We start from the raw sequence: 12,736 nt of genomic DNA, 5'->3' as shown, positions 1-12,736 counted from the left end.
AGAGGCTCCTGGGGCATATGGCAGCCACGGCGGCAGTCACGCCGCTGGGGTTACTCCATATGAGACTGCTACAGCACTGGCTCCATGGCCGAGTCCCGACGTGGGTGTGGCAACGCGGCACCTTCCGGGTCCAAGTGACACCGGCCTGCTGCCAAACCTTCACCCCGTGGTCAGACCTTGCATTCCTCTGGGCAGGAGTGCCCCTGGAGCAGGTCTCCAGGCATGCTGTGGTTTGCACGGATGCCCTGAATAACAAACTACAAAAATATGCAATGGCATATTTTTCATAGTAATAGCTTATTTTCTTTTTTCAAATGTAACTATACAACCTCCAATCTTCAAGATATCCCATAAATCACCATAAAGATATCATAAAAGTAGTCCATTTGATGTATGCACTTTAGGCTGAGCCCAAGTCTGAAGCTATACGATAACTTTGTGTGTGGAACAGACTGAAATCTAAGCCATTATTTACTGACAATCTTCACTAGACGGGGACCTCTCAAATCCTCCTTGTATGGAAAGCAGCTCAGACATTCTGCCAGTGATCTCTTTTCATATTTCACAAAAGAAAGAAAACAACATTGGGAAAATGATGACAAAGCTTGAATTTTTGGGAGAACTATTCCTTTAATAAACCACTCAACTATGGACTCATTAAACCTACAGCTGTGAATTTGTTGATGTCAGATGTGTTCATCAGTCTAGATCTATATCACTATTGGCTTTGACAGAATTCCTCCTGTTTCTGCCAGGTCATACTAGCCTGAGGGAATTCATGTCTGTAGATTAATTTCGTCATTACACTGCACAGTGTATGAGACCACAGAAGAATGCAGAGAGAAAATAGTACGGTGGGTGAGAACTAAATTAGCTTTGAACACAGAAGTGTTGATAAGCTTGTTGTGAGACAGTCGTATTGTGTGTTCAATACCTTCCTCAGAGCCATGAAACAACAGATGATTAACCTGATCTATCTACAGTCCATAAGGGTTAATAAAATACAAATTCACAAGACCACCAGGCCTTTTGTTTTCAGCAGTCACACAAATTGAAAAATAGCAGAACAAATGCCTGTTGTTTTGAAGTGACTACAGCTGGTAAGCTGTTTGTGACAGGAAAAGCTTACAGATACTATACATTCAAAGAACTAGAGAGAACTGTTATACTGATTGGCTTGATGGCAACATTGTTCCTGAAATGAAGCATGGTGTCTAAAACAAGGAAAAGTTCACATTAGTTGGTTTGTTGGCTATAGTTGTTAAAAAGCTTCCTAATCAGTTTGTGCCACTTCATGCAGTGACTCATGTTGATTGCATGCATACACTGTAAAAAAAAAATCAAAGTTATAAATGAAACTATGATTACTGTCATGAAGAAAGACTATTGGTCTTTCTACTTCAAGATTTCATGTTTAAATTAAATGTGTTATTTGTTGTTTCTTTGTAATATTTGTAAAATTTACTAGCAATTTCAGAGTGAAAATGGTTTCAAAGTAAATCCTACAGCTGTTTTTTTCCAGTGTAGTGTAGGTTCCCATTAAAAACATTGTTCCTGAAATGAAGCATGGTGTCTAAAACAAGGAAAAGTTCACATTAGTTGGTTTGTTGGCTATAGTTGTTAAAAAGCTTCCTAATCAGTTTGTGCCACTTCATGCAGTGACTCATGTTGATTGTATGCATACACTGTAAAAAAAAAATCAAAGTTATAAATGAAACTATGATTACTGTCATGAAGAAAGACTATTGGTCTTTCTACTTCAAGATTTCATGTTTAAATTAAATGTGTTACTTGTTGTTTCTTTGTAATATTTGTAAAATTTACTAGCAATTTCAGAGTGAAAATGGTTTAAAAGTAAATCCTACAGCTGTTTTTTTCCAGTGTAGTGTAGGTTCCCATTAACATCCTTTTTGCTTAAGGTTGGACAAACAGTTAAGTGGGATTACAGTGTGTAGAAAGGGAAGAAAAACAGAACTTAAGAAAGCTAGAGAGTTATAAAGACCGCTTTGGAGAATGACATTTCTAGTATTCTGTAAAATATTAATTCAGTGGTGCTGAGCAAGTTATATTAGAGAAAAAAATACACTTCCAGTAAACAGAAAAGTTTAAGAGCCAAGGACATTTTTGTCCTTTCTTTGTCAGCTGCTGTGGCACTCATTCATTCTTTCAGTTTTTCTTTCCATGGACAGTTTGTGCACTAATAGATCTGTGAGAATTCAAAAATTGTGTATTACTTTACTCAGAAAGCATGTTGATAGAGCATCAGTCAAGCTGACATCTCTCCCACAGCATTGTTCTAATAGCACAGCTTTATCTGTAGGCTGCAGTGAACTACTGGTAATAAGACATCTTTATTGCTTTAGTCTCTTAAACCCTAAATGGACCATGTAGGGAAAATTACAGTGAGAATGAAATAATTGGTATGATGCTACTGAAGCATGTTTTCAATGTTACACTCTTAAAAATAAAGGTTCTTCACGATGCCATAGAAGAACCTTTTTGTCTAAATGGTTCCATAAAGAACCTTTAACATCTGAAGAACCTTTCTGTTTCACAAAAGGTCCTTTGTGGCAAAAGAAGGTTCTTCAGATTACAAAAAGGTAAGAAAGAGATGGTTCTTTAAAGAACCTTTGACTGAATGGTCCTTTGTGGAACCCAAAATGGTTCTTCTATGGCATCGCTTGAAGAACCTTTTGAAGCACCTTTATTTTTAAGAGTGTAGAGTGGATCTATTTCATGATGAATCCTGTATACATTCTCTCTTCTCTCTCTGTTTCTCGCTCTCTTAATCAGTGTGACTGTGCCTAATGACTCTCTGTCCTCTTCTCTCTAACCTTCAGCTCAAACACACACAATATAAAGGATGATGTCTTTCATATGTAATTTTCAGCAGGACTGACAAGTACCATGATGAAGGCTCTATGAGCTCTATCAATTTTAATTACAGAGGCACTCAGATAGTTATTGGGATCGTTCAGGTCAGCCAGGATGGCAATAAAAATTCACCCATGGGATGTCAGTCACTGTATATACCTCATACGTTTTAATCTTGGTCATTTTAAATTGTAATATAAATTGAATATAGACTGCATGCTTGATTTATTGCCTACTGTCTGGATTTGAAATGGGAGTATTGTAAAGAATTATGCATAAATACCAAATTAACCCTAAAGGACACCAAAACACAATCTTTGCAGCCTCTTTTCCATTCTGAGGTTACCTTAACCTCATGTCCAGGTTTCATCTGGAATATTCTAGCTGTTATATAATAACTGGAGGAAAACATTTCCTTTCACTTTCTTCTGGGAGCAAAGACTGTCATGATTGAGGCATCTGGTAATTTGACATTGAACCTCATTTTTCATACACTTTCTTACTGAAAATAGTATGCTGTAAAAAAGAAACCCATGGGATGTCAGTCACTGTATATACCTCATACGTTTTAATCTTGGTCATTTTAAATTGTAATATAAATTGAATATAGACTGCATGCTTGATTTATTGCCTACTGTCTGGATTTGAAATGGGAGTATTGTAAAGAATTATGCATAAATACCAAATTAACCCTAAAGGACACCAAAACACAATCTTTGCAGCCTCTTTTCCATTCTGAGGTTACCTTAACCTCATGTCCAGGTTTCATCTGGAATATTCTAGCTGTTATATAATAGTATAATATAATAGTATAATAATAATTTCACTTTCTTCTGGGAGCAAAGACTGTCATGATTGAGGCATCTGGTAATTTGACATTGAACCTCATTTTTCATACACTTTCTTACTGAAAATAGTATGCTGTAAAAAAGAAATCTGTAAAAAAAAAAAAAAAAAAAAAGGATAATTTCCTGCAGAAAATTACCTGTACCTTTTCTACTAAGTTTGCAGACATTTGCTTCAACTCTATAACACAATACAATTCAATACGTAATTCAACAAACAGGTAAAACATCTGTGAAAAATGAGATAATTCCTTCATATTAACACGATAAACTGGGCCAAATTTTTAAGGACTTTTCCTAGAGTGTAGATGCTCAGTAGTCTACTTTTTCAATTATTGAGCTTGCGATTAATTGTGTTCAAGGGTGAAATACAGTCGTCTTCGTTTAAAACTTTGAATGCCCTAACACTGGCTACATGGAATCAGAGACCTTATATCTGCACACTAATGTACAGTCTCAAACCCAGCTATATAACCCGGCTATAGGATGAGTGTTGATCTTAAGGAAATAACAATACACTGCCATTGTGAAGCAGACAAAGACTGCTGAACTCCCATGATGCACACTCTGCGTTTATCTGCCCTCTTTTGAAGGACAAACAGTATCTCTGTGCTAGGCTGTATTTATGATTTGATGAGTATAGAGGTCTATACAATTAGCATAAGCTAAATTAAATCATTTAGTTGTTATTTTCTGCCTATGGGGCACAGTTACATAATTAGAGCTATAATCATAAGTATCATTATGTCTGTTATCATCTCACTGGTATATCTTGAGCTACTTTGAGCTAAACTTGAGAAACATTTAGCTCAAAAATATCTAGATGATACTAAAATGTAACTGTACAGTTATATTATTTATAATATAAATATAAAGGATTCTTACAAATGTTTACATTGCTAAAGCTGTGCATATGTTCTATATGCTATTAATTGTAAGTTTCATCATATTTCCAAATGTACAAATAACTACGAATACTAATAAGTAGAACAAAACTAAATATCTTTCAAAGATCTGTTGCTACTAACATGGCAAATCTGGGGAAATCCAAAGGATAGTTTTCCCTCACTGTATCAGCCTGGTGTCTTTTGTAATCTTAACCTTGTTTTCAGGAGGTCCGGTGAACCCTTACTGCCGTAAAATTGTGTAGAAGCCATCCAATCAGATTAGAGCTTGCCAGATCAGACGGTTGGTCATGAATGAACTATGGGCGGTCTGTGGGTGTGCCGTCTGAGGCTGAGAAGAGTACTACAGTAACATTTGGATAGTTCTGAACAGCATTGACTAACATGCAGATAGTTTGTTTTTCTGGCATAAGAATGAAGAAGATAATTATCATTCTGTAAGCATATTGTCAAACAGTGTACTTTATTCCTCTCTGGTGTGTGTTTATATGAGAGACACTATTGTGGTGTGAGTATAGTGATGTGTGTGGGTGTGTTGTCCATAGCGACAGATCACATATGACTGCAGACTTACAGACTTGAATGTTTTTTTCAACTGTAAGAAGCAGCTCTGTTATTAGTTTCTATGACCGGATGCTAATGTAAAGAAAAAGTAGATTTTCTATAATTAATCTTTAAGTTCTTTCCACCTCACTAAAATCTATTGTCCAATGTTATATCCTTGAGCACATTTTTATTTAAGATCTCATCTATTGTATTTTGCACACTCAAGTGGGGTTTTGGCTATGGTTTTATTGGTTTATAGGCGAGAAAAAAATGGACTTTGCCTATGAATAAGTGATTGACTTTGATATGCTTAAGTATCCGGTTGTTCATCATACTGAGAGTGTTACACACAGAGCAGGATAGTGGCAAAAATACCCATGACCAGCTGCTTGCACAGAGAGGTGAAGACCCTGGAACACACACACACACACACCGTTGTGCCGTTATGCACCATAATATCACAACCATATGGCTCTTGTTCTCAAGTCTTAGTGTTGCCTATTGAATTGTGCTGTTATATGTGTGTCTTTACGCATTTAGCTGTTATCATTATATGTTGTGAAATGCTAAATATAATCACCCACAGATCTGACTGTTTTGTGTGTATGTGAGAATCTGATGGACTGTATGAGTCACACTCTCTGTCTACCTGTGAAGTGAATCCCATAGTCCTGCCCCCTCAAAGCCACCAAACGCAGCTTCGCTCCATATCCTCCATATATGTGTCTGCTAATTTTATCTGTTCTCTATGGAAGCTTATTTCTGCCACAGGATAAAAAATAAAAAAGGTAATTGGAATTTTTCATCTCACAATTCTGAGATTTTATTTCACAGTTTGGACTTTTTGTGAGACATAAATACAGAATTGCAAAACTCCCAATTCTGAGAAATAAATGTCAGAGTTGAGATGGGAACTCGGAATTGTGAGAAAGAAAGTCAGAATTCTAAGATTGCAAGATATAAACTTTTTTTTTCTGTGGCAAAAACAGGCTACCATAGTCCTCAATGCATGTCTGTTATCTGTTATTTTTTGTGAGTGCTCATAATATCACACTATTTACATATTTTATTGATCATAACAATATCATTTATCATTTTATCGTTATAAATATATATATATATAGAGAGAGAGAGAGAAAGAGAGAGAGAGTGAGAGAGTACTTGGGAACTGCTCTTTCTCTGTTTTACTTTGTCAGTCTCTGCTTCTCTTGGTTTGAATTCAGTGTTTGCTTCCTCTGGATTTGCAAAACTCAGCTCAGATTGAGAATGACTGAAGAGGGAGGATTTTGGGTTTGGTTGTATAATCTCTTGTTTTGATCAGTTGTTGGGTTGTGGTAAAGAGGACTGCTTGTCACAGATCCACTGCCTCTCTCTTCTCTCTACAGCAGACCCATTTATATATAGCTACAACACACAGAGCTGACAGGGAATATGACATGGGTTATTCAATCAATGGAAAAGGAGGACAAGATTCTCTCTCTCTGATTTTGTCTCCCTTGAGGGGGTTTCCCTGTTCCAGCGTTACTTAGTGAGCATTTTGAGATCTGTCTTTTCTGCTTGGGTTAAATTGGTCAAATCAAAACACTAACGTTAAATAAGGTATGTGCAAAAGTATGTATTTTCAAAATCGTTTAGTCGATGGGTTGTCTGAACAACTAATCGACTACTTAAGGAATCCTTGTATAATTAGGTTGTTTTCGATCAGATCCGAATTCTTAGGGGGAGCTTTATGGAAGACACGTTCTTGCATTCAAAAACAGCTAGACAGACTGCAATGGAACGCAATAAAATTGGGATAATGAATGGAATAGGAATGGAATCATTTTGGTACTTTGAAACAGCATCTCTGATGGCTCAAGATGCTCAAAAATATTGTAAATTGGGACACTGTTTCCACAGACATCTATCTGTTTGTATGAAATATAAAGATGCCGATTTTCTGAGAAAGTTTTAAAATGTCTAAAAGCTCAAATTAAAGCTCTACCACTAAAAACACAGAATATAAGAATAAAATATATCTTCTAGTTTAAAACCTATTTAAAATAATGTTTAAAGTAAGCATAGTTATGATCATGCATGCATATGGCTGTAGTGGTGATGCTTTACCGATTAAGGATCAATTTTAGACTCTTAGAAGATGCTTGAAGTTTTCTGAGAAGGTTTTAAACCAAAAGAGATATTTTTGAAGTATTTTGAAGTCATGCATAATTTGTATATTTTTGTCATCAAATTCATGAATCATAGCCTCTTGAAAGCCACAGTTCTCCAAAGCTACTGTTGTAAACTTCACTTTTAATGAAGTGTGTGCTGAACTTCATCCTTGTGCCTTGAACTTGCTGTAAAAGCAGTCACACACATTGGTCTTGCCCTCCAAATACAGCAACATCAATTTGTGAATGTTTAAAAAATTAAACAAAAAAAAATTCTCAAATGTGTAAACAAAACATTTTGAGTTATTACATTGGAGCTTAGGGACTGATCTTTATGATTTGTGTGAGTTTAGAACTGCCAGGGCTGGTTATCTTAGTTTGGCGTCATTTCTTGCATGTTTTCCTCTCCTATTTTAGAGATTAGCCTTCTTTGATACTTCAGACGGTGAAATGTAGCTCAGCATGTTTCTGAGCCATTGACAGCAGAACCAGTTTTACCTGTGAAAGAGAGACGCACAAAGAGCTGTGCTTGTCTGATGCAGCAGAATGACCTGGGAGAGGGTTATTGTGCAGCCCACAGCAGGACCTCTGTAATGTTATATTTATGTTCAGAGTACAGTGATGGAGATATGTGACTGTGTACTAAACTGATGACTTGTTTGAAAGAGACAGAAAGGAAAAACCTGCTCACTCAAACCTGTATACTGGGATGATCATGTCATATCTAATAAATGATGACTATCAGTGGTATCAATAGAAATCATAAAAACAATTTTTAACTAAAGACATGACTGATAATGTCTGATAAAATCTTACTACATTAAGGGTTTTGGTGCATGAATCCACCTGAACAGAACGTGCTTACAATTTTTATTATTGTTTTGTTTCATTAAGTAATATATATATATATATATTATTACGTAATCATAACCTTTACTTAATGTAACAAAGCAATAATGAAAAAGGATACAAATGGGTAATTTCATTTTAATTACAGCTTAATTTTATTTATGAATTATTAATCATCAAATTATTGTATTCAACTAATGCTCCCAAAATATTTTTTAAAAACAATGTGTATAGATTTGCATAATTATTATTAAATGCTGTTTTTATTTATACCTTCATCAGGACATCAACAGGAAACCTTATTGCTATAGAATCAACCATGCCATACTACAGAAGCTTAAAATAGCTACATGCAGACAAGAGTTAGGAATCAAGAATCCTGCTCTTCGTGAGTGTGTGTGTGTGCACTGCTCAAGGGTCCTTTCTGTCCACGACTGGTAGAAGCTGGACAAAGGCCCTCAGCTTTTGATATTGTTGTCTTCGCGTGACTGATTCCCCCTGCAGCAGCACAGGGAGACATTTTTCTCTTCCTCTTAGCTTGTTCTTTTTGACTGTTTGTTTCTCTTTCTCTTTCATTTTCTTTCTATTTATGTCAGTGTATCTCTGTGCTTAATTGTCTTTTATGCTTTATTGTTTTGTTTTAGTGAAATGTATTGTTTTGTTTTAGTCCATTTTTTCCCCTTTTTCCAGCAATATTCGCCTGTTCTCCAGGCTTTTGTATTTCAGGCACTGGTGTCTGGTGTTCTGACTGAATCATTCTCTGGGATGGACAAATGACTGAGATGTTCTCTTTTCCTGGAGTCATTCTATTTTTTATTCCCATTCACACACAGACACACACATTCTTCCTCGACTCTCCAATTTCTCATTTTTCTCTGCCTTTTTCTCTTTCTTATTTTCTATTCATTTACATTACATTTTCATTTAGTCATTTAGCAGACGCTTTTATCCAAAGCGACTTACAAATGAGGACAATGGAAGCAATCAAAATCAACAAAAGAGCAATGATATACAAGTGCTATAACAAGTCTCAGTTAGCTTAACGCAGTACACGTAGCAAGATTTTTTTAAAAATAATATAATAAATAAAAACAAAAAAAGATAGAATAGAAAAAGATTAGAAAGCTATAGTTTTTTTTAAAGAAAACACGCAGCAAATGAATAGATTGCAAGTCTAAAAGGGACAAGTGTTTTTTTTTTTAAGAATAGAATTAGAATAGAGAGTGCTAGAGTTAGAGGGTCAAATAGAGATGGAAGAGATGTGTTTTTAGTTAATTCTTGAAGATGGCTAAGGACTCGAATTGAGTTGGGCAGGTCATTCCACCAGGAGGGAACATTTAATTTAAAAGTTCGTAAAAGTGATTTTGTGCTTCTTTGGGATGGCACAATCAAGCAACGCTCACATGCAGAACGCAAGCTTCTAGAGGGCACATAATTCTAAAGTAATGAGTTTAGGTAAATGGGTGCAGAGCCAGTGGTGGTTTTGTAGGCAAACATCAATGCCTTGGAATTTTATGCGAGCAGCTATTGGTAGCCAGTGCAAACTGATAAACAGAGTTGTGACGTGCATTCTTTTTTGGCTCATGAAAAATTTATCTTGCTGTCGTGTTCTGGATTAATTGTAAAGGTTTGATAGAACTGGCTGGAAGACCTGCCAAGAGAGCATTGCAATAGTCCAGCCTGGACAGAACAAGAGCTTTATTAATTGTAAGTTTCATCATATTTCCAAATGTACAAATAACTACGAATACTAATAAGTAGAACAAAACTAAATATCTTTCAAAGATCTGTTGCTACTAACATGGCAAATCTGGGGAAATCCAAAGGATAGTTTTCCCTCACTGTATCAGCCTGGTGTCTTTTGTAATCTTAACCTTGTTTTCAGGAGGTCCGGTGAACCCTTACTGCCGTAAAATTGTGTAGAAGCCATCCAATCAGATTAGAGCTTGCCAGATCAGACGGTTGGTCATGAATGAACTATGGGCGGTCTGTGGGTGTGCCGTCTGAGGCTGAGAAGAGTACTACAGTAACATTTGGATAGTTCTGAACAGCATTGACTAACATGCAGATAGTTTGTTTTTCTGGCATAAGAATGAAGAAGATAATTATCATTCTGTAAGCATATTGTCAAACAGTGTACTTTATTCCTCTCTGGTGTGTGTTTATATGAGAGACACTATTGTGGTGTGAGTATAGTGATGTGTGTGGGTGTGTTGTCCATAGCGACAGATCACATATGACTGCAGACTTACAGACTTGAATGTTTTTTTCAACTGTAAGAAGCAGCTCTGTTATTAGTTTCTATGACCGGATGCTAATGTAAAGAAAAAGTAGATTTTCTATAATTAATCTTTAAGTTCTTTCCACCTCACTAAAATCTATTGTCCAATGTTATATCCTTGAGCACATTTTTATTTAAGATCTCATCTATTGTATTTTGCACACTCAAGTGGGGTTTTGGCTATGGTTTTATTGGTTTATAGGCGAGAAAAAAATGGACTTTGCCTATGAATAAGTGATTGACTTTGATATGCTTAAGTATCCGGTTGTTCATCATACTGAGAGTGTTACACACAGAGCAGGATAGTGGCAAAAATACCCATGACCAGCTGCTTGCACAGAGAGGTGAAGACCCTGGAACACACACACACACACACCGTTGTGCCGTTATGCACCATAATATCACAACCATATGGCTCTTGTTCTCAAGTCTTAGTGTTGCCTATTGAATTGTGCTGTTATATGTGTGTCTTTACGCATTTAGCTGTTATCATTATATGTTGTGAAATGCTAAATATAATCACCCACAGATCTGACTGTTTTGTGTGTATGTGAGAATCTGATGGACTGTATGAGTCACACTCTCTGTCTACCTGTGAAGTGAATCCCATAGTCCTGCCCCCTCAAAGCCACCAAACGCAGCTTCGCTCCATATCCTCCATATATGTGTCTGCTAATTTTATCTGTTCTCTATGGAAGCTTATTTCTGCCACAGGATAAAAAATAAAAAAGGTAATTGGAATTTTTCATCTCACAATTCTGAGATTTTATTTCACAGTTTGGACTTTTTGTGAGACATAAATACAGAATTGCAAAACTCCCAATTCTGAGAAATAAATGTCAGAGTTGAGATGGGAACTCGGAATTGTGAGAAAGAAAGTCAGAATTCTAAGATTGCAAGATATAAACTTTTTTTTTCTGTGGCAAAAACAGGCTACCATAGTCCTCAATGCATGTCTGTTATCTGTTATTTTTTGTGAGTGCTCATAATATCACACTATTTACATATTTTATTGATCATAACAATATCATTTATCATTTTATCGTTATAAATATATATATATATAGAGAGAGAGAGAGAAAGAGAGAGAGAGTGAGAGAGTACTTGGGAACTGCTCTTTCTCTGTTTTACTTTGTCAGTCTCTGCTTCTCTTGGTTTGAATTCAGTGTTTGCTTCCTCTGGATTTGCAAAACTCAGCTCAGATTGAGAATGACTGAAGAGGGAGGATTTTGGGTTTGGTTGTATAATCTCTTGTTTTGATCAGTTGTTGGGTTGTGGTAAAGAGGACTGCTTGTCACAGATCCACTGCCTCTCTCTTCTCTCTACAGCAGACCCATTTATATATAGCTACAACACACAGAGCTGACAGGGAATATGACATGGGTTATTCAATCAATGGAAAAGGAGGACAAGATTCTCTCTCTCTGATTTTGTCTCCCTTGAGGGGGTTTCCCTGTTCCAGCGTTACTTAGTGAGCATTTTGAGATCTGTCTTTTCTGCTTGGGTTAAATTGGTCAAATCAAAACACTAACGTTAAATAAGGTATGTGCAAAAGTATGTATTTTCAAAATCGTTTAGTCGATGGGTTGTCTGAACAACTAATCGACTACTTAAGGAATCCTTGTATAATTAGGTTGTTTTCGATCAGATCCGAATTCTTAGGGGGAGCTTTATGGAAGACACGTTCTTGCATTCAAAAACAGCTAGACAGACTGCAATGGAACGCAATAAAATTGGGATAATGAATGGAATAGGAATGGAATCATTTTGGTACTTTGAAACAGCATCTCTGATGGCTCAAGATGCTCAAAAATATTGTAAATTGGGACACTGTTTCCACAGACATCTATCTGTTTGTATGAAATATAAAGATGCCGATTTTCTGAGAAAGTTTTAAAATGTCTAAAAGCTCAAATTAAAGCTCTACCACTAAAAACACAGAATATAAGAATAAAATATATCTTCTAGTTTAAAACCTATTTAAAATAATGTTTAAAGTAAGCATAGTTATGATCATGCATGCATATGGCTGTAGTGGTGATGCTTTACCGATTAAGGATCAATTTTAGACTCTTAGAAGATGCTTGAAGTTTTCTGAGAAGGTTTTAAACCAAAAGAGATATTTTTGAAGTATTTTGAAGTCATGCATAATTTGTATATTTTTGTCATCAAATTCATGAATCATAGCCTCTTGAAAGCCACAGTTCTCCAAAGCTACTGTTGTAAACTTCACTTTTAATGAAGTGTGTGCTGAACTTCATCCTTGTGCCTTGAACTTGCTGTAAA

The 12,736-nt window shown here is 36.0% G+C and overlaps 1 protein-coding gene across 5 annotated transcripts in view; it reads left to right on the top strand.

Annotated features, from left to right (window-relative positions):
* The window catches only part of LOC107556072 (VPS10 domain-containing receptor SorCS2-like), a 185,466-nt gene that overhangs the window by 4,931 nt on the left and 167,799 nt on the right, over positions 1-12,736 (top strand). The gene's annotated exons all lie outside the window — the stretch shown is intronic.

The sequence above is a fragment of the Sinocyclocheilus grahami genome, unplaced genomic scaffold, assembly GCF_001515645.1.
Source record: "Sinocyclocheilus grahami isolate Dianchi unplaced genomic scaffold, SAMN03320097.WGS_v1.1 scaffold554.1, whole genome shotgun sequence".
Lineage (NCBI taxonomy): Eukaryota > Metazoa > Chordata > Actinopteri > Cypriniformes > Cyprinidae > Sinocyclocheilus > Sinocyclocheilus grahami.
The sequence above is the reverse complement of the archived record's forward strand: the minus strand, read 5'-3'. Positions and strand labels throughout refer to the sequence as shown.